This window comes from Haliotis rubra, unplaced genomic scaffold, assembly GCF_003918875.1.
Source record: "Haliotis rubra isolate DU_JTF1 unplaced genomic scaffold, ASM391887v1 Scf1589, whole genome shotgun sequence".
NCBI lineage: Eukaryota > Metazoa > Mollusca > Gastropoda > Lepetellida > Haliotidae > Haliotis > Haliotis rubra.
In genome coordinates this window covers 96,937-103,860 of record NW_025765546.1, presented here as the reverse complement: position 1 = coordinate 103,860, position 6,924 = coordinate 96,937, and positions in this window count along the sequence as shown.

Below are 6,924 nucleotides of genomic sequence, written 5' to 3'. Positions count from 1 at the left end.
TTGTATATGATGCAAACGCTGGAGTTTGATAATGTAACCTGGCCTTGGTGGGGATGATGGTGAAACGATGTGGAGACACAGCAACTGACGGAAGACATTGGTTGAATCATTGCAACATTCCATTCTGTAATGAGGGTTAGGAATATTTAAGGTGTAGATCACCACAAGGAATCATGGGACTGGTTTAGTGAGTGAGTGAGTAGCTTTAAGTAGTAATCCAATTAGATCACAGTATGTCAGTTTCCTGCATAACGGGACACTGTAGAGATGCAGATGTAAATCCTTTCCACTTTGGGGAGACCCATGAGCAAATATAGACTGAGAAAATCATGAAACACTGACTTTCGAACTCATGGTCATAGGTTTGTTGCGAGCCCAAATATGAAACAGGAACCACCAAGAGCGGCGGAAGACGAGTTGTGGTGACAACTGGTCCTCCTCTTCCCCTGAGAACCAAACACTGCATGATGGGAACATAATTCTTGTTTTTTTTGATTGCAACATCGGTCATTAGACGATTATTCCCACTCTGCCAAAAGTCTTGAACAGATAACCCCAATTTTCAATAAAGCAGATACATAACTGCCCTTTATCTATCTTTCCTCAACACCATGGGGAACAGTTTTACTGAGGATAAAACAATCTCATGGACATTATGTGTTTTACAATTTGAAATTATACTTTCAAATTATCTAGGTGTTTTTATTTTTACAGCTAACGAATTGTGGCCAAGCCATATCAAATATGTCAGTTGAAAAAATGGTTGAACTTGATATTCCTCAAGAGTAGAGTATGTTTACAATCTTAGCCAAATCATAAGACATAAACTACAGATGTTTAACGGAAATGATACTACAAAGAAATTTGACATATGGATGACTTAAACTCCCATCCTGTGGTCTAGGTGACTTAGATACGTATATAGAAAGGATAAAGTTTGATATCAAAGATGCAGTGTGAGAAATCCTGAATATGTATCCTAGCCTAGTGGTTAAGGCGTTTGCTCGTCACGCCAAAGATCCAGGCTCGATTCCCCACATGGGTCAAATGTGTGAAGCCCATTTCTGAAGTCCCCTGACGTGATATTGCTTGAATATTGCTAAAAGCGGCGTAAAACTAAAACTCGCTCACACACTCGCTGGGAGAATATTTTTTCCACCATCACTCCATGGGTTCTGTTACTGCTCGGAGTCTATTCACTTAAACCCACACTGAAAATGTGTCTTTTTCCGTGCACTCGTCGCTTTGAACATTCCTAATAGAATGAGCAATAGTGAAAACAAGACTTTGCTTGTTGAATACAAAACACCTAATTTTCTGTCTATGAAAACGCCAACTCCCCGTGAAACAATATTATAAAACCGTTGGATCTAGAGTGGCATACACATGGGCTGATTAGGTTTGCTTAGTGTCAGTGAATTGGCAAGAGAGACATAACTGTTGTTTCTTGTTTTCTAAATAATTCATTCCGAACATTTGAAAACAACGAATTGGAGGATGTGGACAATACATCATTGTATCAAAGCCGGCAGAAATGTATCGGATGAAGCATTGATAACACATTGTGGCATGTGTTAATCATCACAAGATAAACGGCTTTCAAACAATTTTCAAACAAAACGTTTATGATTTCTTGGACAGGAGATACTTTACTTGAAGTGTGTAATCAGTTGGGAATAGAAGGCCACCAAGAAGGTCTTGGAAAGTGTTAGAGATGTGTATTCGTAGACATGGACTAATGTACCAACACGTTCTTTAACAGAAAATGTATATATAAGAAAAAATTGCATCTCAACGGTATTGAACAAAACGGAAACTCAGTTTTGATAATGGAAACATGTCCACATAGATTTAATTAGAATCACCAAATAACTGTAATCGTTATGTACGTAGGTGGGAATTTAATATTTCACTTCAGATGAACCGACTGTGTAGCCCGAAATTTTCCTTTCTGTTATTCTTTCTTTTTTCACAAATTCAGTGATCGCAGAAATTTAAGTTCCATGGACTCGTGTGGAAATTCCACTTTGTATTGTAAATCGATTTCAGTAAAAATGTTTTTTTGTGCAGGAATTTTCAATGCTAACGGTTTGACGTAATATGGTTGTACACTTCTTCGGGGGTAATCTGATGCAGGCTTCATAAGTACAGCCAATCTGGGAGACGAACCCGCGTTCTGTTTCTGATACGCACAAGAGGTATCAATCTGCAAAAGGGAATTCCAGTGGCACAAACGACGGAGCAACCTTTCCCCTTTACATGAAGCTGAATTATATTGAAAAGATATGATCTTACACATACTATTAGATTATGTTACGAATTTCATCATATGATAAAAAGTATGTTTACTGGCTAATAATACCCGTGTATATAGGAGACAGATGATACAGGGTTTATTTAGAAATATTAAAGTATTAACTTCATGAAGTTATATCAGTCAGTGGAGGATTTCTGAATTATCTTTTATCGTGTAGTATTCTCTTTTTATCTTTCATTGCAAACTACTGTTAGAACTCTTTTGTACTTGTCATGATCATGTTTCAGATTCTTACAGTCCCGGTACCGCATTATCTCTCCTTCCACCTATTTCTTTCCTCAATGCGAAAACAACTGAGGCAAGTCAATACCTCTTCAGGTGCAGGGCTAAGTCTCAGATCTCACAGGCCTCCTTTTCAATCTAAATGGAATTATAGAAACAACATACATACAAAGCCTAAGCTGGTCTAGGTGTTACGTCAGAGTCATCATACACGCCAGGTTAACAACTTTAAATGCAGAGGAGTCCTGTAAATATACTTTTACCTTTAGCCCAAAACAGCTTCAGATATTTTGCAAAAAGAAACATGTTTGAACTCAAACATATATAGTTTATGTTATGATTAAAAATAACGGAGTTTCACACAAACTAAGAAAAAGATCACGATCAAGATCTTCACAGTTTTATGTCAGGATCCTTTATATTTGAGGAATCCCTGAGATCATTGGCTGCTTGGTTGATTTCAAGATAATGTGAGACACACAATGAATATTATTTTACATTCATTGCATGAAATTATTACACGCGTGGTTGAAACACACATACTCTCATTCTTTCACATGCCTTTGACACATACGTCTGTGTTTCTGAAAGTTATGTGACAGAGCTGACAACTGTGAAGAGATAGCTGTCTTACTGGAGACATTGCTGGGAATCTCTGTGTCACACACAGTGACGTGGCGAGGACAAAAATATTCATGGTGCAGAAAGTGACAAAAAGTGAGTCAGTGAGTGAGTGAGTGAGTATGCTTTTAGCAATATTCCAGTAATATCACGCAGGGGACACCAGAAATGGGTTTCACAGAATGTACCCCTGTGGGGAATCGAACACGGTCTTTAGCATAACGAGCGAACGTTTTAAGCACTGGGCTTGCAAGAGCCCGCAATGCCACCAGAAGAGTACATTGGATGTGCCCCCTTTCATGAGGACAAGCCTATTTTCGGTGCAGATATTGCAATGATACCTGAGTGAGTGAGTGGGTGAGTATGCTTTTATCAATATTCCGGTAATATCACCCAAAGAACAGTGAGATTTTTTTTACGCCGCTTTAGCAAAAATCAAGCAATATCAAGGGACACCAGAGATGGGCTTCCCACACTGCATCCATGTGTGGTATCGAACCTGGGTCTTTGGCGCGACGAGCCAATGCTGAAATCACTAGGCTGTAATGAAGCTGAACACCAAAACAGCGATATGGTGCTACTAAATCTAGGATGCATGGAGAAGAATGGGGATTCGAATCCTCAATCCTAGGTGCCTGACGATCCCAAGAGGCAACACTGTGTCCAATTCCTCAACCACTTAAGAATCAAACTGGGCATGGAGGAATACTAATGTTTGTGATATGAAATTATTGTTATCAACAGTTGTCATATATTTCCATACGTCTCAAAACGCATGATATAAACTTTAATTTCAATAATATGTAACACTTTCATCTCTCAAATCTAGGTCTCACAGGGATCAATTTTGTGCAGACTGAAACACATACATATCTGTCTTACAGTTTGTAATTAGTTTTGCTGGAAATACATTTCTGTTATCTATATGCTCTTATATTTAGAGATATGAATGTGGAAATGCCATCAGCTGTAGAGTTTGGCAGTGTCAATACAGTTACACGTGATTCAGATTAGACAAACTTACTACACTAATGGAGATGAACATTATAAATATGTCTTTTGTAAAGACGTAACTACATCGATTTAGTTCTTCTTTACTATTGTTTCTGTTTATGTAGACAGACGTATGTATCTAAGACAGGATCAAGTCAGTTGTTAATAAGGAAAGATTGCTGCTCACTGATGCAGAAAACTAACGATATTCCACAAGACTGTCACTCGGCTGAAATGAGTGCTTGATGTTAATATATTTGATCAACAGTCAGAAGATTCATGAATGAACCATTTCTTCGGAACCATTAACTAGGTACGGTCATCGCAAATGTGCCTCTCAAATTCCACGGTAATGTGCGTACCAGATTTCCTATGATAACATCAGCTTCACTAGTATTGGAAAAGAGATTTAGGCACAAACATTGATTGCCCTTTAACGTCACTGCCGCAGTGAGCAAATATATGAATGTATATTTTGCTTGGTCTTCGATTTGGGTTGGTTCTTTATAACTGCTGTTAGGAATTGCCCATTTATAAGACAGTGGTCTGTAGAAATAAAACGAAACAAACACAGGGTTAGAATTGGTCGTCAACAGCCCATGCTTGTCGTAAGAGGCGATTTATGGGATCGGGTGATCAGTCTTGCTGATTTGGTTGACACATGTCATAGTAGACTAACGGGATCTCCGGACGCGGCAATATCCTGGTTTGAATTGGTTTTCAACCCACATGAGGCGTCATCGTATCCCAATTCCGTAGATCGATGCTCATGATATTGATCACTGGATATTCTTGTCCAGACTCAATTATTTACAACCGCTGTCAGATAGATGGGATAGTGCTCGGTGCTGCGTTACACAACGAACGAAACAAAAGAAACAGAATTTGCACCAGACAATCGTGTGATCAACTACATGATGATGGATTGACCCATTTGAGGGCATGTTCACAATCAGTCGACCAGGTCACAATGCCTGACTACTGGTCCATACAGTCACCTCGCACAATAAACATACTGGTGATAATTACCCGGATTTCCCGTGTTATTGTTGAATTGTTTAATAAACACACCATCTGTGTGAGTACAACGATGATGTTTGTTCAGTCGAAACCACACACTGGAATAACTTAAGTGTCTTCTTTTGATGGCCGTTCCTGTACCAAATCACACAGAAGCGGTACCAATGTTGTTGTCTTGATAAGCAAATGTAGGTTATTTGTCACGTTCACTTTACTAGCTTTACTAGGTCGGAGATTTCACTGGAATATTATTGAGTTATCCTGTCTTGATATCAACGCCAGTAACACGTAACAGTCTTGATGTCGGCAAAAACAATTTGCAAAATACAAAAAAATGGTGAAAATTTATAATTAATGCAATGGTTTTCATGTGCAAAATGTTTATAAAATATCTTGGCACCCCCTGATATACATAAAAGAAATGGGAAGAAATACAACAAAAAATAAACAGAATAATAAAAAATAAGCACCGCCTAATCAATCCTTATATTAGAAAAGAGAGGTAGTTGTCATTTTTATTGGGCCATACCTATTCCATTGTTAAAGTTACGTCACAATAAATTCCAACAAAATTGTCATGGCGATGTAAACGACAGCTCGTTATTCATGCCACATAATCTCATCTAATAAGCTGCATCGGTGCCCATGAGACTCTTTGGGGAGGTCGAGCTTCTCCATCCTATTTCATTGGTTTATGTTACTGCTCCGATCCCGTATTTGTGAACCCAAATTAAAAGCATGTTTTTGCAGCTGCCAACGTCGCCTTGAGCAAACCCTGCAGGATTAGAAATAGCAGGACCAAGACCGTGTTTGATGCATACAGAACAGCTAATATTCTTTGTTCTTAAACGTCAGCTTCTCATGAATAAATACAACAAAAGTGTCATCACTGATAGACGGAGCGTTGCATACACATCGGTTGATCCTGGTTGTTGTTCTGGAAGAATGGGTTTCAATATTTCAAAGGTAATGCCCTCAGAGTAAATGAATTAGCAGGAGAGACATAGCTGTTGTTTCTGGTTTTACGAGCAATTCGTTAGGACCATTTGAGAACAAGGGATTTGATGTATTGGAGAGTGTATCGTTGTGTCAAAGCCAACAGAACCGCATGGGATGAAACGTTGATGCTACATTGTGTTTAGCCATTGCAAGAGAAACAGCTTTCAAACAATCTTCTATATATGCACATGATTGCATGGGCAGGACTGAATTCACTCGAAGTGTATAATGATTTAGGAATAGACAGTCACCAAGACGCTCAATGAAAGTGTTCATGCATGCATTCTGTGAACGAATGTACCAATTCCTGGTTCATACATTAATTGTCAAGGGAAACAGTACATGTCATCAAGATCACATGGAAACCAAACATGTTGTTGGATAGTTATAAAGTGTCACGGACATTCACTATTCAGTTTTAATGACAAAGACTGGCCTCTTGAGAATGAAATACCAATACTGGCTTTTAGAAATACGATTCCAGTTTGGAATATACAACCACCAGGAGGCTCAATGAAAGTATTCATTCTTTGAACTAAACAAGACAAAGCGGAATTAGATAAATGAAAATGTTGCTTTGGTCATGGAAATGACATTGGAATATATTCCTCTTGTAGAGTATGTTTCTCTTCAAAGCTACTGACCCGTGAAGGTCCGGGTTAGAATACAAGCATGGGTTACTGAAGATCAATTACAACAAGTATGGGCCACTGAAGATCAATTCTAACCAAGATCTTCACGGGAACTTGATG